The sequence below is a fragment of the Lissotriton helveticus genome, chromosome 4_1, assembly GCF_964261635.1.
Source record: "Lissotriton helveticus chromosome 4_1, aLisHel1.1, whole genome shotgun sequence".
In the NCBI taxonomy this organism is placed as follows: Eukaryota; Metazoa; Chordata; class Amphibia; order Caudata; family Salamandridae; genus Lissotriton; species Lissotriton helveticus.
This window is the reverse complement of record NC_136063.1, coordinates 176,873,992-176,898,736: the sequence shown is the minus strand read 5'-3', so window position 1 is coordinate 176,898,736 and position 24,745 is coordinate 176,873,992.

Below are 24,745 nucleotides of genomic sequence, written 5' to 3'. Positions count from 1 at the left end.
TGGTGTCGGACAAAACCTACCTATTTTTGAAATAGGTCTTTTCAAGCTTGAATCTTTCTAAAACGGTTTCCTTGAATTACTACCCAGTTGTGCTACAAAGTTTACTTTGTTTTTCTAATTTCCTGTGCTGTCATGGCCCAACCAGTGGACATTCCGCAGCATAGTCGCCATTGGAAGGCTTGGCCGTGATATTAGTGGTGAGTGCGGATGCAGCTTACCCATACGAACTGTTTTATTCATGGGTGACATTTCCTGCTGTGGACGCTAATTCTAGTGTGTTCCACACTTACACTCCCGCTCCTGTACCGAATGAAGATACTACGTACAGAGCACAGGAAGTTCCTATTGATACTTGGCAGCATCGCGTTTGGTTTGGTGGCGCCCTACCCCATTCTTTAACCGCTCCGAGGTTAGGTCCTTTGTCCATTCCAGGCGCAAATTGGCCTGTTTTGGCTGGATTTACTCCTCATCCTCAGCACGGCAATTGTACCCTGGCGGAAGTTCGTAGACTACCTGTTGTCTCGATTGCTGTGATTCGAGCTTTAGTACAATACATAGCCCGTAATCTTCCGGGTGGGCACCCGGGGGGTGCGGCGCTTTCAGCCGGACAGGGCGGATTGAAGCTCAGTCCTGTGATGGTCAATGCTGTAATGGGCAAGCGTCCCTAGGAGAAGGATGATTTTCCTTTCTGGCTTGATGAGAAATTTGACCAGCTGGAAGCAGTATTTCCTAATACAACTATTGGTGACAAACACAGGATTTTGACGATTAGTTTGCCTAAGGATTTGGCCCCTGAACTCGGTGACTGTGAGACCTGGGGTAAAACATTTGCGGCGGTCTATGGCGGTGTTATGGCACTCCGTCTATGGCTGTCCTGCTTACGATCATTAAACGTATTCAAGATGATCACAGACCGGAGGCAGCGGTTGAATTGGGTATGCGCCTATGTGGCCCTTTGACATAGTTTGCGATCTCATACTTGCTAATGTCAAGGGAGATGCAGTGAACTTTCAGGTAGCTAATGCTTTGTCAGCGATTCCCGATGCCAAAAAACCCCAACAGTTTGCGAGAATTATTGTGGCTGCTTATAAAACCATGGGTCGCAATAGCAAGGGTCTAAAGCCTTTTTCTGTCAAAGAGAAAAAACAACTCCAAGGGCAGACTTCGGAAACGGAAGTTCATCCCAAGTCCAGGAAACAAACTTTGGCCAAAGAAACAGAAACAGGGAAAGCAACAGCAACAACAGCAGACACAGGAATCTCATCCTGCGACTCCGTTACCTAGGCAAACAGAACATGTTTATGACTTGAGCGATAGCGCAACGATTAAATCACCTGATTGATTTCAGGTTTCTGATCAACGCTCTCCTCGTTACTTTCAGGACTCATCGGCCTCGAAGACCGGTGGTGGAGGAGGCGGAAGGGGTCGGCGTGGTCAGCAGGGACGTGACCAGCACCGCCAGTCAGACGGTGCTGGAAAGCAGGATGGCTCAACGCCGAAGAGACCGCAGTTTGCCAACAAGAAAGTCGCGGCTTTAACAGCGCATCGATATGCCACAGATAGTGAGAACACGGCTTCGGAATCTGACATGGGTTCTGACCTTGCTGGACAGCGCGGTGGAGATTACCATTGTGAGAGAGGCCCTGCGTCCACTACTGAAGGTGGCAGCGGCTGATATTTATGTTGTGATAGAAACAGCTGATACACGAGTTGCTCCCCCTGATAGACTTTATAAAATTGTCCTGTTAATCGAAGGTGACATACAACGTACTATAAAAGAGGTATTTTGGGAAAATCTCTCGTCTACGTATGACATTTTGCTTTCGGAGGCTGACTGGCCCCCACCTTTTGTTCTCGCAGCTCTGCGAGGGGAGGAGGTAATCCTCCCCAGTTTCGCGAACACTGTCTTGAAAGAGCATGCGCTGCAGTTTGCAGAAGAGTGGGCTAAGGCTCTAGCGCCGGCTCTGTACCGCAACCAATGTGGTTGGGATAAATTGTCCCCTAGCCACGAGATTCCTTTACGGTCTCAGCCACACCCTCAATATCCCATACGGCGTGAAGCCAAGGCTTCCGTTGCGGCGATCCTTGAACAATTGGAATATAAAGGAGTGATTGAAACTTGTGTGTCACCGATGAATAACCCTCTTTTGACCTGATGGGTCGTATCGTTTGGTATTGGATTACCGGCATTTGAACTCGCATTGCCGTAACTGTGCAGTACAGAATACTCATGGCTCTGCCCTAGTGGATAGTCTTGTGCGTAAGCGTTTTAAGACCACGCTTGACATTTCCAACGGTTTTAATGCCCATCGATTGGATGATCTAAGTTCCCAATGGACCTCCTTCACTTGCGGCGGTGTCCAAAAACAATTTCGGCGTTTGCCTATGGGCTATAAGAATAGCCTTGGGATTTTTACCGCCCGCATTGTCTCTCTTTTGGAGAGAATCGACCGAGATGCATGCTCGTATGTGGACGACATATACTTCACAGACAACGAAATTTGGGAGCATCTGTGTCGAGTAAACAGCATAATTTGTAACTTTGCAGACATGGGTTACAAATTTAACTTTGCGAAATCGCACATTGCAGAGTACACAGTGTTGTTCCTGGGCTATGAGCTCAACAACAAAGGTAGAGGTTTGGCTCCTCACTTCCTGGAGAAATGCGCACAGCTGCGCGCTCCAACGACACTGACAAAATTACAGTCTTTGCTGGGTTTTTTAAATTTCGGGAGAACATACATTCCGGAATATGCCCAGCGTATCAAGCCTTTGTATGCTTTGATACAACCAACTTTTTCCAAATCATGCTGGCTGCCTGAGCACTCAGCCATCTTGCAATCCTTGCAGGCTGATCTGCTTGCTTCTAAATTCTTACTGACTCGTGATAACCACACTAACCTGGTGATAAGAATCATTCCTGGGACGGTGGGTTTCACGTTCCTAGCTTTTAATGAAGGAGACACGGTACCTATTGCTTACAAGTCACACTTGTACACTTCGGCTGAAATGCGGTTTTCCACTGTGGAGAAAGTTTTAACGTCTGTACAGATGGCGATTCTTAAGGAACGTGCTCTGTCACAGGGAAAACGCATGTTGGTTCTTACACCCTGTCCTCATTTGGAGGCAGTTACAAAAGCCAGTGTACCAAATTCTAAAGCTTTGCACCCTCGGTGGATTCAATGGGCTGCTTCCTTGACGTCCACGGATGTCACGTTTATTTTTGACACCTCATTAAGGTCGCAAGAGTACTTGCAGTATGAATTCGTTCATCCTACTCCTCTAGCTATGCGACCTTTGGAGGACTTCCATTGCATCATTTACACTGATGGTTCAGCGCAGGTTGCACATGGCTCTAAACACGCCTACGTTTCTGCATGCGCCATTGTGGTCGGTGCCATGGTGAACGATGAGTTCAAGTCCAGAGTAGTGCACATGCAGACTCTAGGGGACTGCACCGCACAATTGGTGGAGCTTCGTGCTCTTTTACTCGCATTGGAGTACGCTGATCCTAGTGGGACAACTCTAATTGTAAGTGATTTGTTTTACTGTGTCCAGTCTTACAATGAAAACTTGTTCTTTTGGGTTCAGAATGACTTTCGTGATTCCAAGGGTAGCACAATAAAACACAAGTTTATCTGGGTTCGAGTGGCAGAGCTCAAAGAGCGGTTGCCACTCGTGTTTGTGATTCATACTCTCGGCCATCAGCGTGTGGGGGTTCACGCTGTCGGTAACTCGCTTGCTGATGAAGCAGCAAAATCAGCGGTATGTACATATTTAGTTGCAGCCGTTACACGGTCCAAAAGTAGGATTGATGATGACATCTTGGCAGCTGTTGCTGCCACTGAGAAGGGAGGTAAACATCCTACGGGGTTCCCTTCGAAATGCACATACCACTTAAGTCCCAAAAAGGTTCCTTTAGTGAAAATTCCTGAAGTTGGAGAACGTTCGATTCCCAACTCGGATCGCAGGGCTAGCTTGATTACAGCGGCACATGAAGGTGTGGCGCCTGCGCATGTGGGCGACTCGGCCACTGTAGCTCAATTACAACAACGTTTCTGGTGGCAGGGACTGTACAAACATTGACTATGTCCTTCAATGTGACATTTGCCAGTAGATTAAACCTTCAACTGCTGCGCGTCCGCCACAGACACAGTTGTACATATCTAATAAACTGCTAGGTTGTGCTTATTTAGATCACTGCAGCCCTTTTTCTTCTGATACTGCGTATAAGTACATCTTAGTAGCAGTTGATTCATGCACACGCTTTGTGTGGGTATGGCCCCATCGCAGCGCTGATTCACAGACTGTCATAAGAGATTTGCGTGTCTTTCTAGGGATTTTTGCCTGTGGTACCTTCCATTCAGATCAGGGTCCGGCTTTCGGCTCTAAGGCGTACAAGGATGCCATGACTTGGATGGGGTCCAAGTCAAGTTTTCATCTCCATACAGGCCTGAGGGCAATAGTGTAGTGGAGCGGATGAACCGTGACTTAAAGCAATCATTGACAGCTCGAGTTATAGGCACTGGCAGAAACTGGCTGGCCCACCTCAATGGCGTGCAGCGTGCTCTTAATAATCTCCCTAGAAGGTCTCTGGGTGGGCGGACCCCATACGAAATGCTCTTTGGCATCAAGATGAACATCCCTGACCTTGACGGTCTAGACTGCGTGGCTCGCGCCACAACCTTTGACGTAGATGAACATTGCAATGTTTTCCAGGATCTACAAAAGACCAGAGACAGTCTTGGAAAGGAACATTTGCCCTCCACATCGGATGTTGTGTTGCAGATCCCGGTAGTTGGCTGGCTACCCCAAGTTGGAGAACTGGTTCGGGAGAAGATCGATAACAAGAAAGAATTTGGTCCTTCCTACCGTGCTCCGGTTCCAGTCCTTGGAGTGAAGGGCACAAGAACAGTCATATTACCACTGCTTCCAGGTCGTAAGGAAAACAGGTTTATCTCAATTGACAATGTTAAGATACACAGAGTGGCCGATTCTTCTTAGTATGACACCGGCTGTCTCCTGTCCTTCCATGGTGAGAAATTCTGTTTTGGCCACTGCTTCTAATCCTGAACCGGAAGTGGCCATCGAGTTGCCTGCAATTTCCAGTCCTTTATTAAGTACTTTGCCTGGTACAGACCTTGATCAAATTGATTACACTTACCCTACTGACTTATCTATGCCTGATCTGCAAACACGTTTGGCCACAGAGTCCAGATTTTCTTTTGACACTGTTTCGAATGCCTCAAAGAAGCCCTCACGGTTTGCAGTGTATGCCAGTTTATTTAAAAAACATTTTTTGATTTCCCCTTGGACATATTTTTGGCTCTTGCTTTGTTCAATTTAACTTTTTATGTCTATTGGTTTTGTGTTTTATTTTTTTCGAATCGTCTGTGGACACTATGTCGAGGAGAGAACATGCATTCGACATCTCAATGGAACTTTGGCCCCCCTTTCCTCGTCGCATTCTGCACACAGACTGAAAAGAGACTTGACTTTTGTTAACATCACTGCTTGGCCTGTCCTTGATGGGATTGTGTGGGATGCCGTTAGGTTTCAAATCCATGGCCCTACAGAGGTTGTTAATGTCCCTAATGTGCTTAGAGTTAACATGGGGGATGTAGTGAAACAAAACATACGTTCTGATGATTGGGATGTTCAGGCCGTAGAGACTTTGTTTTCTGATTTGAAATACTATGCTGCCTTTGATGCTGAGGATTTGTACTTAGAATCTGCTAATTATGGTGATTTGTTTTGTTTTCAACATTTTGGCAATCACTTCTTACATAAAACTACTTCCAGAAGGAATACTGTAAATTATACGCAATGGGAGCATTGCCCAGCTCCTATACAAGGCAGTTCGAGCACTTTTTTGAAAAAGTACACTTATTATACCGACTTCAATCAGTCCAAACCCGAGTCCTTTTATTTTAAAATGACACAGAAGCCAATGTCCAAGGTTAGACAAACCAATACTGAATAATTGTACTCGAAGTCCTTTCTTGATCAGCTGGCTGTTGGCGGCTACGAATTATGGAAGGAAACTATTGACCTTAAATCTGTTTGGGGTTCTAAAAACTGGCAGGTACAAGGCACTGAGGCTTTGCACTGAGCATGTCTCATCCCAAATCATATGTTGTTTTTGAATTCTTCTATTTCGCAAACAACTTGCTTTGGATTGGCTACTTCTAAAAAGTTAAATACACCTACCATCCCTGAGTTAGAAGAATATTCTGGCTGGAGTCATTTTACTCAGTTTTCCATTAAGGAATTGCAGACCCTATTGTAAAATTCTTCCTTTAGCATATACAGTATGGATCCAAAAGGTTGGCTGATGTGGCACAGGAGTGCTGATTCATGCCAGCATCGTTTTCTGGGTTTATCTGATGGCTTTATACAGGTCATACCTGATCCACGTTTTGAAACTGACTATTCTGTCACAACTTATTCCGTAGGCAAATTATGTCAAAATTGGCTGAGACATTCTACCTTGGCTGCGGTTAAACTGCATCTTTCCGAGCTGAATGATGATGAAGACTTAAATAATTTCATAAAAGGCCCTGCTAGTGGTAGATCAAAAAGATGGATATATGCGATTTACAATGAAATCTGGAAGACATCACAGATTGAGGCGGCGACACGCCTTAGGGCTATTGATCAAGCTAATCTAGAAAAAGTGCTTGCAGTGGGAGATAATAGTATTAACATGCTTTCTTCCCGCATTTACACATTAGATAATATTGTGTCCTCTGTGGTGGATATTGTACAGGATGAAGTGTCTGTGTTGTACCATGGTCAAAATCAGTTGCGTTCTATTATGCAATTTGCGTGGACCCTGCAGACGCTGAAGGCTGGCAAGGTGCCATGGACCTACATGAATGTGCCCTCCCTCTTTGCCCCTTTTAATTTGACTGACAAGCAGCGCTTGCTTTCCATGCGAGATGCGTCTTTTTCCATGTTACATATTGAAAGGTTGGAATCTTTGCCTTTCTCTGTGGCAGAGGCCACTGCTGCAACGTGGCTTATCCATGGGTTAATAACATTACCATTTGCTTTATATAAATTTACAAATTGTATGCGCTATGTTGCCATAGGTCGATATGAACCAATGGGTAATGCATTTCTCCATGAAGTTTGGTCCCTCCCATTTACTTACAGATGTTTAAAAGACGGACAAGAAGTGTATCTGAATGGGGAGGAGTGTACAGAGACACCAGATCACTCTTTAATGTGTAGACACATTCAATTGCACGGTTCTTGCAACCAGGAACGGCCTAATTTAGCCTGTGTTTTGAAAGGAACACCAGTTCTCGCAATCATCCCCACTTTTACATTACTGGCAAACGGCAATTATTTACTTTTAAATAATGAGGATTGTTGTGGGTTAATTAAAGGTGTTGCTTATGTGGTGACTGTATCTGAACCTGTGGTTTGCTGCAAAAATGTTCTGTACCCACCCCCGCATGGGAAATGGGATGTTTCCATCTGGCCACGCATCCCAACCTTGACGGCAGAGTTCAATGGCATGAGTAGAATAAGAGCTCTTTTGTCCCAAAGAGAAGTGGCCTTGAGTTCGGCTCGAGAAACATTTGTGCTTCACATAGCTAACACCCGCACAGAGGTTCAGGCCCTTTTAAATACTGATTTGCCGTTGCATTTCAGTGAGCTGGTTCATTCAATCTTTAACGCGTCCTCCACGACTGGGCTCGTGCAATTTTTTTAAGATAGTTAGCAGTGGTCTCGTGACTTCATTTGAAAAAATATTTGGGGTCATTCCTGCTTTCTTCCATTCTATATTTTCAAGTCTGTTTGGTGGATTCCCAGTTTTGCTGGCACTGGCGGCAGGCGTTCTGGTGATATTTTGCTTTATTAAAAATGGATGCCCTTCCTGTGCTAGACTCCGCGCAGCCCCTCCTGGCACTGTTTCGCAACAGGATGCTTGAATACTATGTCTCACTGCCGCTTGCGACTTTAAGCACGGCATATGGATTATCGTTTCGATTTTCCTATTTTACATGTGTCCAGCCTGTGTTTCATTGCCTGAGCTGCGATTTCGACTGGGCCCTTGATTTTTGTCTCTGCAAGACGGTGTCTCCTAACGTCGATTTTAATCATCTGATGAGTCCCGTAGTGACTCACGAGTTGGTTTGTTCTGGCGAAAGGGTTATGGCCTTGGCAGCGATGCATGGACTAATGGGTAATTGGCTGTGTGCAAAAATTCCTAGGCAGTCAAGGCTTTCAAATAAAATAAACAAGTGAAAGACCCAAGGCAAAGACACATGAATAACTGAAAGGCTGATCTAAAATCATCAATATTTAATAAAGTTAAAAATGTAGTTTATAAAAAACAAAACACCAGCGGTGAATCAGAAATAATTCAACCTAAGTGACACAGTAATAAAATTACATACATACAATACATTTCGAAAACATGATACAGTATAAAATTATGACAGGAACACCAATAATGAGGGTGTCCAACAAGGTTAACAATGCAATACTCGACGCGCGTTTCGGCGAATTAACGCCTTCTTCAGGAGCCACAAAACAATCTGAAATTATAAAAAACATAACATAAGATACCATACACTTTACATAACTCAATGTGGCAATAATAGCACTACACATGAATACCAAATTTCACATGTATTGATTGTCCAGAAAAACATAGCTTGAGGACCCTTCCATTATAACAGCTAAACAGTGGCCTTAGAGCGGTGGGTCTATAGTCAAAACACTTTGTTTATTTTATGTCCATTGATAAACACATATAGGTTGGTAATCTGAGAGTGCAACTCACACATTGCTCGTTAGGCAGGCTCTTGATGCCACATATCGCATATCATATGCTTGATAAACTATACAGTCATATAACCAATTTTACTCAATAGTTCATTCTCTACTTACTTCGTACAAACCAGGGATTGGCTCAGGCAATGCTCTTAAGTTAAAATGATGTACCAAATGGGATCTAGATAGAGAAAAATGCATATGATCATTCCAATATTCCCATAAGTTAAAAATAGAAGTGGGTCAAATGAGCACAACTGATGCCATCGACGCAGGTAACAGGAACAATAGTCAATTTTAAAAACGCACACAATCGCCAGGGATCACCGAGCATATAACATGGCTAAACGGTTCTCCACATGTATAGGGGAGAAAAAAACGGAACAAACCAAAGTTGATGTACACTGCATATTAATACCTGATAAGACTACGTGGACTGCGATCCTACTTAGGGTATGCTGTCTGTTGCAGGTTCAAAATAAGAACACGAATAGGGATGAGTCTATAAAAAGGCAGCGAAGGATCCATATTATTCTATTTACTTCGGTCATGCCGAGATTAATTGGGCACACAATTGATGGCACAATCTTTCAATTTACCTATAGAGCGATGTTCCTAAAAACTGGACATTTCTTCTCTGGTGATGCCGGAAGCGATAATCACGACGTCAGGACCATAAGGATTTAAAAACACCTATAGGTAAATGTCATCAAGTTACTATTTAGATGTATACCGCGGTTTATACATAAACTAGCAGAATTTCAATGCATATAGCAACGTGAGATTTATAACGAAGATGATACAAAGCGGCCAAAGGCACGCGAAAGTTGAAACTATCAAAATATGTTGCAACCGTTCACATAGTTCAAAAGTGCATAATGTCTCTCTGTTTAATGAGCTCGTTAGTTGAAACGATGTTATAAAGGCTGGCAGTGGTCGTTACCTCTCAATGGAGATTTACTGTTCGAATTAAGTTTGATGGAGTTAGAGATGGTCTGTTCAATGTAGGGAATAATTAGTGAAGATCTTTCGCGGCGGATAGGACCTGCAAAATATAAATAAGATTGTCGGTACGGGAACCGTCCAACAATAGCATTTAGTACCTAAAGTGGTCGTGACTGGTAAATAACCGCTAGAGAACTCGACGATATCTATCGAGCGCGGGGGAGAAAAGGGGGAGGGAGGGATTCTCACCTGGCTGATACAGGATATACAGGATGGGTGCATCCTCCGTGGCGCGTGTGATGCAGCGTGCAGGGTGTCGGGTAACGATCAACTGACACCCGGCTGGAGGTTTATTTATATGTACTCCCTCACATAGAGTGCTACCTATTGGGAGGGGCTTGCTACACACCGAGCGAGCTGGTAGATATAGAAAAAAGACTCAGTCATCCACAGTGGGACGATATATATTCGAATGGAAAACTAAAAGATGTTAATTCTCGCAGTGTTTAATTCCCATTTCGAAAATAGAAACCATGCGGGTTAACGTCAAAGAAAATGAAAAAAGCCACTAGTCAACCGAAGAACGGTTAGTTTGTATATGACTCCTAGTGGGAAGGGCCGCCTAATGGGAGGGGCTAGCTTCACTAAGGGCAAGCTAGAAGGAAAGGACGAAATACTCAGTTATACCGCCGCTGTAGTGAAATACAATACAATAATAACTAAGGGGAAAGATATGCTCATGTGGTTTAATGCACGGAGATAATAATTAAAACTCATTTCGAAATGAACCCCCCTCAAGAAGACGCCACGGAGACCCTGTGACAAAAGACTAAAAATTCTGTAAGATAAAAAATAAAAATCAACAGCTCAATAAATGCAGATACCTAATGCTTGCAATGAAATCTGTCTATGAAAAGTCTAATAAGGAAGATGCCACGATCGAGGACCGATTCTACAAGGGTACTAATGTAAACAATTATTACAATAGGAAAAAATCATATATAAGGACTGGAACGGAATCATGGTAATGTCATAAAGTTACTGAATCAGGTGATGGCATTTTCCCAAGGGATTTCAGAGTTCAATCCCTTTTTGAAAGTGCCAAGTGAGAAAATCCAAAAGACTTCACGTTTCTTACGGGCTTTACTGCCACCTGAGTTTTCTGGAAGTCTGATTTTTTCTATAATGCACCATTTAAAATCATCAGGGGTATGATTTTTGTCCTGGAAATGTTTGACCAGGGGTGCTGTAGTTTTATGCGTACGAATGGCCGAGCGATGTTCGGTCAATCTTACCTGAATGGGTCTCGACGTTTCACCAACGTAACCGAGTTGGCACGGGCATATGATGAAATAAATGCAATTTGCCGTCTTGCAATTCCACATGTCGCCGGCCTCGACATGACATCCATTGTGCTCAAAAGACTCACCTTGCTGAATACTGGAGCAGGATTTACAGGAAGAGCATTTTACCGTGCCTCTCACTGGAAAGTTGTTTCTAATGGACCTTTGAACAAATTCAGAGGTGGAACCATTGCTTGTAAACCGTGAATGTACAATCAGATCTTTCAGGTTTTTGTTGCGTTTGTAGGCAAACAATGGTTTTTCAAATTTGACCTGTGCTGTGGGGTTGGAATTCAAGATGTGCCAATTTGTGTTCACAATATGTTTGACAGTGTTGTCTAAAGTGGAATGTTTGGTCACACAGACTATTTGGTTCTTTGGTTTAAGGGCCTTTTTTCTGAGCAGTGCGTCACGAATTGGAACATACTTGCAGCAGCGCAAGATTTCTTGGCACAGAGCTTTCTTGAGAACCCACCGAGTTGTCCTCTGATGGTGATAGAGGCTTTGGTACAGGACGAGCACGTTTGTTCTTTCCCGTTATTAAATTGGATGGCTGAACTGTTTTCGGATGATGACAGTGACTTCATGTTGGAGGCTGTTGCTGCATATTTTGCGTATTCAGTCTTGTCCTAAAGACTTTCAGCTTTTTGATGACAACCCATTTTTTTTCCTTACAACATTTTTTGGGGACGGGTTGTGTATACATTTTTCATCACCCATGCATATTGACTTGAGTGAAAGTGAACACTGGATTGGCAAGTTGGATTAATTTAAATTGGCTTAAGAGACATTTTTTTCGACCATTTTTAAATTTGACATGGCTCGTCGTTCTTGAACTCTGCTTTCATGATATGCCCCTTGCCTTATCTTATCTTATCCGTGCTCAGATCATGGTGGGGTGTCATATAGTTACTGCTTACCTATATACCGTGTTAAGTTAGCATGAGCTTATTAAATGTTTAAACACCATTTTTCCTTTTTGCTGCTTATGCACACGGCACATAATTGTTGTTTTAGCTTTCAGCCTAGAAGAGCGTTGTGATTTACATGAGAATAATATGTTATTGCTCTGATATCAGCTTTGCTTGGAAAACTATGTCTGTACAGTGAGTGCTGAAGCTTCAAGGATAACTCGACACAGTATTGTTGTGAGGTCTGATCTTCGCACCTTCATAGACATAACATAAGTGCAGCTCCTACCAAATTCTGGCTTTAAGCACGTTTTATATTGCTTTGCTTGGGGCACACGTTACACACTAGATGCGGTTCGCATGCAGAGAGCTGGTGGAAGATGATGTGATCCCTTCACACTAGGATCTTGAGGTATGGGGCCGCCCTGCTAAAACCCAAAGAGACCTTCTTAGATATTAATATAATATGCTAGTTAGGGAGGGTGAGAATTAGGTGTTGTTAACCCTTATTCATTACAGCCTTTTAGCATGCTGTCACCTTTTGCTTTCTATGGACTAGTAACTATGCTGATAACTTTGCTTCTGATAATATACTTCCTTGTATTATCTAAGATCTAGCGTTTGAGAAAACGGCATTAGTAAATAAATATTTCAAATGTGCACGTGTCCTCATTTACTCCACGTTCTGGTTTGAAATGATTGTATAACGAATGAGTGCTCATGTGTTCCACGTGACCTGAGGTATTGTAAGTTCATGTTCTGGTTTGTCTAAAACATTGGGAGTTTGTTATGACCAATGAGACACTGTAGCTAGCTCGGTAAGGGGATTTTGGGTACTGAGGTGCGTTTTGGGCTACCCTAATTCACTGAGGTTCCAAATCTCTATGCACAGTTCTGTAGGAGAACGGAATCCCTGCTACAGTGGTGGTCGTGCTGCTGGACATGGAGGTGGTGGATGTAGTGGTGGACGTGGTGGTGGTGGAGGTAGACGTGGTGGTGGTGGACGTGGTAGTGGCCTTGTGGTTGCCGTGGTGGTGGCCGTGGTGGTGGTGATGGACATAGTGGTGGTGGACATGGTGGTGGTGGACTTGGTGGTGGCTGTGGTGGACATGGTGGTTGTGGTGGATGTGGTGGTGGTGGTGGAGGTGGGTGTGGTGGTGGACGTGGTGGTGGTGGACATGGTGGTGGTGGACTTGGTGGTGGCTGTGGTGGACATGTTGGTTGTGGTGGATGTGGTGGTGGTGGTGGAGGTGGGTGTGGTGGTGGACGTGGTGGACATGGTGGTGGTGGACATGGTGGTGGTGGATGTAGTGGTGGTGGATGTGGTGGTGGTGGTTGTAGTGGTGGTGGTGGTTGTGGGCATGGTGGTTGTGGACGTGGTGGACATGGTGGTGGTGGACGTGGTGGTGTTGGACGTGGTAGTGGTGGATGTGGTGTGGTGTTGGGTGTGGTGTTGGTGGTGGACATGGTGGTGGTGGTGGTGGACATGGAGGTGGTGGACGTGGTGGTGGAGGTGGGTGTGGTGGTGGACGTGGTGGTGGTGGACATGGTGGTGGTGGACGTAGTGGTGGTGTATGTGGTGGTGGTGGACGTGGTGGTGGTGGAGGTGGTGGCTGTGGACATGGTGGGTGTGGACGTGGTGGTGGTGGATGTGGTGGTGGTAGACATGGTGGTGGTGGATGTGGTGGTGGTGGTGAATGTGGTGGTGTTGATGGTGGGCATGGTGGGTGTGGACGTGGTGGTGGTGGACGTGGTAGTGGTGGACATGGTAGTGGTGGATGTGGTGGTGGTGGACGTGGTGGACGTGGTGGTAGACATGGTGGATGTGGTGGTTGTGGACATGGTGGTGATGGATGTGGTGGTGGTGGAGGACGTGGTGGTGGTGGACATGGTGGTGGTGGATGTGGTGGACATGGTGGTGGTGGATGTGGTGGTGGTGGTAATGGTGGTGGACATGGTGGAGGTGGGTGTGTTGGTGGTGGACATGGTGGTGGTGGATGTGGTGGTGGTGGATGTGGTGGTGTTGGATGTGGTGGTGGTGGTGGGTGTGGTGGAGGTGGACGTGGTGGTGGACGTGGTGGTTGTGGACGTGGTGGTTGTGGACATGGTGGTTGTGGTCATTGTTGGTGGTGGACATGGTGGTGGTGGACATGGTGGTGGTAGACATGGGGGTGGTGGACATGGTGGTGGTGGATGTGGTGGACATGGTGGTGGTAGATGTGATGGTGGTGAATGTGGTGGTGGTGGATGTGGTGGTGGTAGATATTGTAGTGGTAGTGGTGGTGGACGTGGTGGTGGTGGGTGTGGTGGTGGGTGTGGTGCTGGAGGTGGGTGTGGTGGTGGTGGATGTGGTGAGCTGGACATGGTGGTAGTGGATGTAGTGGTGGTGGACATGGTGGTGGTGGACGTGGTGGCGGTGGTGGTGGACGTGGTGGTGGATGTGGTGGTGGTGGACGTGGTGGTGGAGGTGGGTGTGGTGGTGGTGGTGGACATGGGGGTGGTGGACATGGTGGTGGATGTGGTGGTGGTGGACGTGGTGGTGGAGGTGGGTGTGGTGGTGGTGGTGGACATGGGGGTGGTGGACATGGTGGTGGTGGACATAGTGGTGGTGGACGTAGTGGTGATGGACGTAGTGGTGGTGGATGTGGTGGCGGTAGATGTGGAGGTTGTGGACGTGGTGGTTGTGGTGGTGGTGGTGGATGTGGTGGTGGTAAATGTAAATGTAAATGTAAATGTACAGGAATTTATATAGCGCAAATCACCAAGCGGTTTCTAAGCGCTTGCTTAGGGAACCCGTCCTGGTATTCCCCTGTGAGATAACCCCGGCAGGGTATCCGCAAGGTGAAAGCCAGGCATCCCGCCACGAGGGGCCGTTGTGGAGATTAAGCAAGCTATTGCCCAGAGTCGCAGAGTGTGAACCCGTGAATCGAGTAGGCACCGGAGCGAGAATTGTCAAGTCCATGGACATTTTAGGGCTCAAGACCCCTCCGAGCTGGGAATTGAACCCTGGTCCTGGGCTGACCTCTGCTTCCAGGTCTACCTCCTCTAACCAGTGAGCCACACTTCTCCACGAGTGTGGTGGTGGTGGATGTGCTGGATGTGGTGGACGTGGTGGATGTGGTGGTGGATGTGGTGGTCATGGTGGTGGTGGTGGTGGTGGATGCAGTGGTGCTGGATGTTGTGGTGGTGGACATGATGGTGGTAGACGTGGTGGTGGTGGACGTGGTGGTGTCATATAGATACTGCTTCCTATATACCGTGTTAGGTTAGCATGAGCTTATTAAATGTTTAAACGCCATTTTTCCTTTTTGCTGCTTCTGCACACGGCACATAATTGTTGTTTTAGCTTTTAGCCTAGAAGAGCGTTGTGATTTACATGAGAATAATATGGTATTGCTCTGATATCAGCTTTGCTTGGTAAACTATGTCTGTACAGTGAGTGCTGAAGCTTCAAGGATAACTCGACACAGTATTGTTGTGAGGTCTGATCTTTGCACCTTCATAGACATAACATAAGTGCAGCTCCTGCCAAATTCTGGCTTTAAGAATGTTTTATATTGCTTTGCTTGGGGCACACGTTACACACTTGATGCGGTTTGCATGCAGAGAGCTGGTGGAAGATGATGTGATCCCTTCACACTAGGATCTTGAGGTATGGGGCCGCCCTGCTAAAACCCAAAGAGACCTTCTTAGATATTGATATAATATGCTAGTGAGGGAGGGTGAGAATTAGGTGTTGTTAACCCTTATTCATTACAGCCTTTTAGCATGCTGTCACCTTTTGCTTTCTATGGACTAGTAACTATGCTGATAACTTTGCTTCTGATAATATGTTTCCTTGTATTATCTGAGATACTGCGTTTGAGAAAACGGCATTAGTAAATAAATATTTCAAATGTGCACGTGTCCTCATTTACTCCACGTTCTGGTTTGAAATGATTGTATAACGAAAGAGTGCTCATGTGTTCCACGTGACCTGAGGTATTGTAAGTTCATGTTCTGGTTTGTCTAAAACGTTGGGAGTTTGTTATGACCAATGAGACACTGTAGCTAGCTCGGTACGGGGATTTTGGGTCCTGAGGTGAGTTTTGGGCCACCCTAATTCACTGAGGTTCCAAATCTCTATGCACAGTTCTGTAGGAGAAGGGAATCCCTGCTACATGGCGCCCATTCGTTGGTGGTCTTATATCATGGCACTCGAGTAGTATATCTTTCACTCCTTAACCCCTTCACTGTTGTTTCCGGAAAACGGTGGTGTCGGACAAAACCTACCTATTTTTGAAATAGGTCTTTTCAAGCTTGAATCTTTCTAAAACGGTTTCCTTGAATTACTACCCAGTTGTGCTACAAAGTTTACTTTGTTTTTCTAATTTCCTGTGCTGTCATGGCCCAACCAGTGGACATTCCGCAGCATAGTCGCATTGCGGTGCGCAATCATTTGCAGGCTTACCAAGTGCCATTGGAAGGCTTGGCCGTGATATTAGTGGTGAGTGCGGATGCAGCTTACCCATACGAACTGTTTTATTCATGGGTGACATTTCCTGCTGTGGACGCTAATTCTAGTGTGTTCCACACTTACACTCCCGCTACTGTACCGAATGAATATACTCCGTACAGAGCACAGGAAGTTCCTATTGATACTTGGCAGCATCGCGTTTGGTTTGGTGGCGCCCTACCCCATTCTTTAACCGCTCCGAGGTTAGGTCCTTTGTCCATTCCAGGCGCAAATTGGCCTGTTTTGGCTGGATTTACTCCTCATCCTCAGCACGGCAATTGTACCCTGGCGGAAGTTCGTAGACTACATGTTGTCTCGATTGCTGTGATTCGAGCTTTAGTACAATACATAGCCCGTAATCTTCCGGGTGGGCCCCCGGGGGGTGCGGCGCTTTCAGCTGGACAGGGCGGATTGAAGCTCAGTCCTGTGATGGTCAATGCTGTAATGGGCAAGCGTCCCCAGGAGAAGGATGATTTTCCTTTCTGGCTTGATGAGAAATTTGACTAGCTGGAAGCAGTATTTCCTAATACAACTACTGGTGACAAACACAGGATTTTGACGATTAGTTTGCCTAAGGATTTGGCCCCTGAACTCGGTGACTGTGAGACCTGGGGTAAAACATTTGCGGCGGTCTATGGCGGTGTTATGGCACTCCGTCTATGGCTGTCCTGCTTACGATCATTAAACGTGTTCAAGATGATCACAGACCGGAGGCAGCGGTTGAATTGGGTATGCGCCTATGTGGCTCCTTTGACATAGTTTGCGATCTCATACTTGCTAATGTCAAGGGAGATGCAGTGAGCTTTCAGGTAGCTAATGCTTTGTCAGCGATTCCCGATGCCGAAAAACCACAACAGTTTGCGAGAATTATTGTGGCTGCTTATAAAACCATGGGTCGCAATAGCAAGGGTCTAAAGCCTTTTTCTGTCAAAGAGAAAAAACAACTCCAAGGGCAGACTTCGGAAACGGAAGTTCATCCCAAGTCCAGGAAACAAACTTTGGCCAAAGAAACAGAAACAGGGAAAGCAACAGCAACAACAGCAGACACAGGAATCTCGTCCTGCGACTCCGTTACCTGCGCAAACAGAACGTGTTTATGACTTGAGCGATCGCGCGACGATTAAATCACCTGATCGATTTCAGGTTTCTGATCAACGCTCTCCTCGTTACTTTCAGGACTCATCGGCCTCGAAGACAGGTGGTGGAGGAGGCGGAAGGGGTCGGGGTGGTCAGCAGGGACGTGACCAGCCCCGCCAGTCAGACGGTGCTGGAAAGCAGGACGGCTCAACGCCGAAGAGGCAGCAGTTTGCCAACAAGAAAGTCGCGGCTTTAACAGCGCATCGATATGCCACAGATAGTGAGAACACGACTTCGGAATCTGACATGGGTTCTGACCTTGCTGGACAGCGCGGTGGAGATTACCATTGTGAGAGAGGCCCTGCGTCCACTACTGAAGGTGGCAGCGACTGATATTTATGTTGTGATAGAAACAGCTGATACACGAGTTGCTCCCCCTGATAGACTTTATAAAATTGTCCTGTTAATCGAAGGTGACATACAACGTACTATAAAAGAGGTATTTTGGGAAAATCTCTCGTCTACGTATGACATTTTGCTTTCGGAGGCTGACTGGCCCCCACCTTTTGTTCTCGCAGTTCTGCGAGGGGAGGAGGTAATCCTCCCCAGTTTCGCGAACACTGTCTTGAAAGAGCATGCGCTGCAGTTTGCAAAAGAGTGGGCTAAGGCTCTAGCGCCGGCTCTGTACCGCAACCAATGTGGTTGGGATAAATTGTCCCCTAGCCACGAGATTCCTTTACGGTCTCAGCCACACCCTCAATATCCCATACGGCGTGAAGCTAAGGCTTCTGTTGCGGCGATCCTTGAACAATTGGAATATCAAGGAGTGATTGAAACTTGTGTGTCACCGATGAATAACCCTCTTTTTACTGTAACCAAGCCTGACGGGTCGTATCGTTTGGTATTGGATTACCGGCATTTGAACTCGCATTGCCGTAACTGTGCAGTACAGAATACTCATGGCTCTGCCCTAGTGGATAGTCTTGTGCGTAAGCGTTTTAAGACCACGCTTGACATTTCCAACGGTTTTAATGCCCATCGATTGGATGGTCTAAGTTCCCAATGGACCTCCTTTACTTGCGGCGGTGTCCAAAAACAATTTCGGCGTTTGCCTATGGGCTATAAGAATAGCCTTGGGACTTTTACCGCCCGCATTGTCTCTCTTTTGGAGAGAATCGACCGAGATGCATGCTCGTATGTGGACGACATATATTTCACAGACAACGAAATTTGGGAGCATCTGTGTCGAGTAAACAGCATAATTTGTAACTTTGCAGACATGGGTTACAAATGTAACTTTGCGAAATCGCACATTGCAGAGTACACAGTGTTGTTCCTGGGCTATGAGCTCAACAACAAAGGTAGAGGTTTGGCTCCTCACTTCCTGGAGAAATGCGCACAGCTGCGCGCTCCAACGACACTGACAAAATTACAGTCTTTGCTGGGTTTTTTAAATTTTGGGAGAACATACAATCCGGAATATGCCCAGCGTATCAAGCCTTTGTATGCTTTGATACAACCAACTTTTTCCAAATCATGCTGGCTGCCTGAGCACTCAGCCATCTTGCAATCCTTGCAGGCTGATCTGCTTGCTTCTAAATTCTTACTGACTCGTGATAACCACACTAACCTGGTGATAAGAATCATTCCTGGGACGGTGGGTTTCACGTTCCTAACTTTTAATGAAGGAGACACGGTACCTATTGCTTACAAGTCAAACTTGTACACTTCGGCTGAAATGCGGTTTTCCACTGTGGAGAAAGTTTTAACGTCTGTACAGATGGCGATTCTTAAGGAACGTGCTCTGTCACAGGGAAAACGCATGTTGGTTGTTACACCCTGTCCTCATTTGGAGGCTGTTACAAAAGCCAGTGTACCAAATTCTAAAGCTTTGCACCCTCGGTGGATTCAATGGGCTGCTTCCTTGACGTCCACGGATGTCACGTTTATTTTTCACACCTCATTACGGTCGCAAGAGTACTTGCAGTATGAATTTGTTCATCCTACTCCTCTAGCTATGCGACCTTTGGAGGACTTCCATTGCATCATTTACACTGATGGTTCGGCGCAGGTTGCGCATGGCTCTAAACACGCCTACGTTTCCGCATGCGCCATTGTGGTCGGTGCCATGGTGAACAATGAGTTCAAGTCCAGAGTAGTGCACACGCAGACTCTAGGGGACTGCACCGCACAATTGGTGGAGCTTCGTGCTCTTTTACTCGCATTGGAGTACGCTGATCCTAGTGTGACAACTCTAATTGTAAGTGATTCGTTTTACTGTGTCCAGTCTTACAATGAAAACTTGTTCTTTTGGGTTCAGAATGACTTTCGTGATTCCAAGGGTAGCACAATAAAACACAAGTTTATCTGGGTTCGAGTGGCAGAGCTCAAAGAGCGGTTGCCACTCGTGTTTGTGATTCATACTCTCGGCCATCAGCGTGTGGGGGTTCACGCTGTCGGTAACTCGCTTGCTGATGAAGCAGCGAAATCAGCGGTATGTACATATTTAGTTGCAGCCGCTACACGGTCCAAAAGTAAGATTGATGATGACATCTTGGCAGCTGTTGCTGCCACTGAGAAGGGAGGTAAACATCCTACGGGGTTCCCTTCGAAATGCACATACCACTTAGGTCCCGAAAAGGTTCCTTTTGTGAAAATTCCTGAAGTTGGAGAACGTTCGATTCCCAACTTGGATCGCAGGGCTAGCTTGATTACAGCGGCACATGAAAGTGTGGCGTCTGCGCATGTGGGCGACTCGGCCACTGTAGCTCAATTACAACAACGTTTCTGGTGGCAGGGACTGTACAAACAGACGCGTGACTATGTCCTTCAATGTGACATTTGCCAGCAGATTAAACCTTCAACTGCTGCGCGTCCGCCACAGACACAGTTGTACATATCTAATAAACTGCTAGGTTGTGTTTATTTAGATCACTGCGGCCCTTTTTCTTCTGATACTGCGTATAAGTACATCTTAGTAGCAGTTGATTCATGCACACGCTTTGTGTGGGTATGGCCCCATCGCAGCGCTGATTCACGGACTGTCATAAGAGATTTGCGTGTCTTTCTAGGGATTTTTGCCTGTGGTACCTTCCATTCAGATCAGGGTCCGGCTTTCGGCTCTAAGGCGTACAAGGATGCCATGACTTGGATGGGGTCCAAGTCAAGTTTTCATCTCCATACAGGCCTGAGGGCAATAGTGTAGTGGAGCGGATGAACCGTGACTTAAAGCAATCATTGACAGCTCGAGTTATAGGCACTGGCAGAAACTGGCTGGCCCACCTCAATGGCGTGCAGCGTGCTCTTAATAATCTCCCTAGAAGGTCTCTGGGTGGGCGGACCCCATACGAAATGCTCTTTGGCATCAAGATGTACGTCCCTGACCTTGACGGTCTAGACTGCGTGGCTCGCGCCACAACCTTTGACAAAGATGAACATTGCAATGTTTTCCAGGATCTACAAAAGACCAGAGACAGTCTTGGAAAGGAACATTTGCCCTCCACATCGGATGTTGTGTTGCAGATCCCGGAAGTTGGCTGGCTACCCCAAGTTGGAGAACTGGTTCGGGAGAAGATCGATAACAAGAAAGAATTTGGTCCTTCCTACCGTGCTCCGGTTCCAGTCCTTGGAGTGAAGGGCACAAGAACAGTCATATTACCACCGCTTCCAGGTCGTAAGGAAAACAGGTTTATCTCAATTGACAATGTTAAGATACACAGAGTGGCCGATTCTTCTTAGTATGACACCGGCTGTCTCCTGTCCTTCCATGGTGAGAAATTCTGTTTTGGCCACTGCTTCTAATCCTGAACCGGAAGTGGCCATCGAGTTGCCTGCAATTTCCAGTCCTTTATTAAGTACTTTGCCTGGTACAGACCTTGATCAAATTGATTACACTTACCCTACTGACTTATCTATGCCTGATCTGCAAACACGTTTGGCCACAGAGTCCAGATTTTCTTTTGACACTGTTTCGAATGCCTCAAAGAAGCCCTCACGGTTTGCAGTGTATGCCAGTTTATTTAAAAAACATTTTTTGATTCCCCCTTGGACATATTTTTGGCTCTTGCTTTTTTCAATTTAACTTTTTATGTCTATTGGTTTTGTGTTTTATTTTTTTCGAATCGTCTGTGGACACTATGTCGAGGAGAGAACATGCATTCGACATCTCAATGGAACTTTGGCCCCCCTTTCCTCGTCGCATTCTGCACACAGACTGAAAAGAGACTTGACTTTTGTTAACATCACTGCTTGGCCTGTCCTTGATGGGATTGTGTGGGATGCCGTTAGGTTTCAAATCCATGGCCCTACTGAGGTTGTTAATGTCCCTAATGTGCTTAGAGTTAACATGGGGGATGTAGTGAAACAAAACATACGTTCTGATGATTGGGATGTTCAGGCCGTAGAGACTTTGTTTTCTGATTTGAAATACTATGCTGCCTTTGATGCTGAGGATTTGTACTTAGAATCTGCTAATTATGGTGATTTGTTTTGTTTTCAACATTTTGGCAATCACTTCTTACATAAAACTACTTCCAGAAGGAATACTGTAAATTATACGCAACGGGAGCATTGCCCAGCTCCTATACAAGGCAGTTCGAGCACTTTTTTGAAAAAGTACACTTATTATACCGACTTCAATCAGTCCAAACCCGAGTCCTTTTATTTTAAAATGACACAGAAGCCAATGTCCAAGGTTAGACTAACCAATACTAAATAATTGTACTCGAAGTCCTTTCTTGATCAGCTGGCTGTTGGCGGCTACGAATTATGGAAGGAAACTATTGACCTTAAATCTGTTTGGGGTTCTAAAAACTGGCAGGTACAAGGCACTGAGGCTTTGCACTGAGCATGTCTCATCCCAAATCATATGTTGTTTTTGAATTCTTCTATTTCGCAAACAACTTGTTTTGGATTGGCTACTTCTAAAAAGTTAAATACACCTACCATCCCTGAGTTAGAAGAATATTCTGGCTGGAGTCATTTTACTCAGTTTTCCATTAAGGAATTGCAGACCCTATTGTAAAATTCTTCCTTTAGCATATACAGTATGGATCCAAAAGGTTGGCTGATGTGGCACAGGAGTGCTGATTCATGCCAGCATCGTTTTCTGGGTTTATCTGATGGCTTTATACAGGTCATACCTGATCCACGTTTTGAAACTGACCATTCTGTCACAACTTATTCCGTAGGCAAATTATGTCAAAATTGGCTGAGACATTCTACCTTGGCTGCGGTTAAACTGCATCTTTCCGAGCTGAATGATGATGTAGACTTAAATAATTTCATAAAAGGCCCTGCTAGTGGTAGATCAAAAAGATGGATATATGCGATTTACAATGAAATCTGGAAGACATCACAGATTGAGGCGGCGACACGCCTTAGGGCTATTGATCAAGCTAATCTAGAAAAAGTGCTTGCAGTGGGAGATAATAGTATTAACATGCTTTCTTCCAGCATTTACACATTAGATAATATTGTGTCCTCTGTGGTGGATATTGTACAGGATGAAGTGTCTGTGTTGTACCATGGTCAAAATCAGTTGCGTTCTATTATGCAATTTGCGTGGACCCTGCAGACGCTGAAGGCTGGCAAGGTGCCATGGACCTACATGAATGTGCCCTCCCTCTTTGCCCCTTTTAATTTGACTGACAAGCAGCGCTTGCTTTCCATGCGAGATGCGTCTTTTTCCATGTTACATATTGAAAGGTTGGAATCTTTGCCTTTCTCTGTGGCAGAGGCCACTGCTGCAACGTGGCTTATCCACGGGTTAATAACATTACCATTTGCTTTATATAAATTTACAAATTGTATGCGCTATGTTGCCATAGGTCGATATGAACCAATGGGTAATGCATTTCTCCATGAAGTTTGGTCCCTCCCATTTACTTACAGATGTTTAAAAGACGGACAAGAAGTGTATCTGAATGGGGAGGAGTGTACAGAGACACCAGATCACTCTTTAATGTGTAGACACATTCAATTGCACGGTTCTTGCAACCAGGAACGGCCTAATTTAGCCTGTGTTTTGAAAGGAACACCAGTTCCCGCAATCATCCCCACTTTTACATTACTGGCAAACGGCAATTATTTACTTTTAAATAATGAGGATTGTTGTGGGTTAATTAAAGGTGTTGCTTATGTGGTGACTGTATCTGAACCTGTGGTTTGCTGCAAAAATGTTCTGTACCCACCCCCGCATGGGAAATGGGATGTTTCCATCTGGCCGCGCATCCCAACCTTGACGGCAGAGTTCAATGGCATGAGTAGAATAAGAGCTCTTTTGTCCCAAAGAGAAGTGGCCTTGAGTTCGGCTCGAGAAACATTTGTGCTTCACATAGCTAACACCCGCACAGAGGTTCAGACCATTTTAAATACTGATTTGCCGTTGCATTTCAGTGAGCTGGTTCATTCAATCTTTAACGCGTCCTCCACGACTGGGCTCGCGCAATTTTTTTAAGATAGTTAGCAGTGGTCTCGCGACTTCGTTTGAAAAAATATTTGGGGTCATTCCTGCTTTCTTCCATTCTATATTTTCAAGTCTGTTTGGTGGATTCCCAGTTTTGCTGGCACTGGCGGCAGGCGTTCTGGTGATATTTTGCTTTATTAAAAATGGATGCCCTTCCTGTGCTAGACTCCGCGCAGCCCCTCCTGGCACTGTTTCGCAACAGGATGCTTGAATACTATGGCTCACTGCCGCTTGCGACTTTAAGCACGGCATATGGATTATCGTTTCGAATTTCCTATTTTACATGTGTCCAGCCTGTGTTTCATTGACTGAGCTGCGATTTCGACTGGGCCCTTGATTTTTGTCTCTGCAAGATGGTGTCTCCTAACGTCGATTTTAATCATCTGATGAGTCCCGTAGTGACTCACGAGTTGGTTTGTTCTGGCGAAAGGATTATGGCCTTGGCAGCGATGCATGGACTAATGGGTAATTGGAACATACTTGCAGCAGCGCAAGATTTCTTGGCACAGAGCTTTCTTGGGAACCCACCGAGTTGTCCTCTGATGGTGATAGAGGCTTTGGTACAGGAAGAGCACGTTTGTTCTTTCCCATTATTAAATTGGATGGCTGAACTGTTTTCGGATGATGACAGTGACTTCATGTTGGAGGCTGTTGCTGCATATTTTGCGTATTCAGTCTTGTCCTAAAGACTTTCAGCTTTTTGATGACAACCCATTTT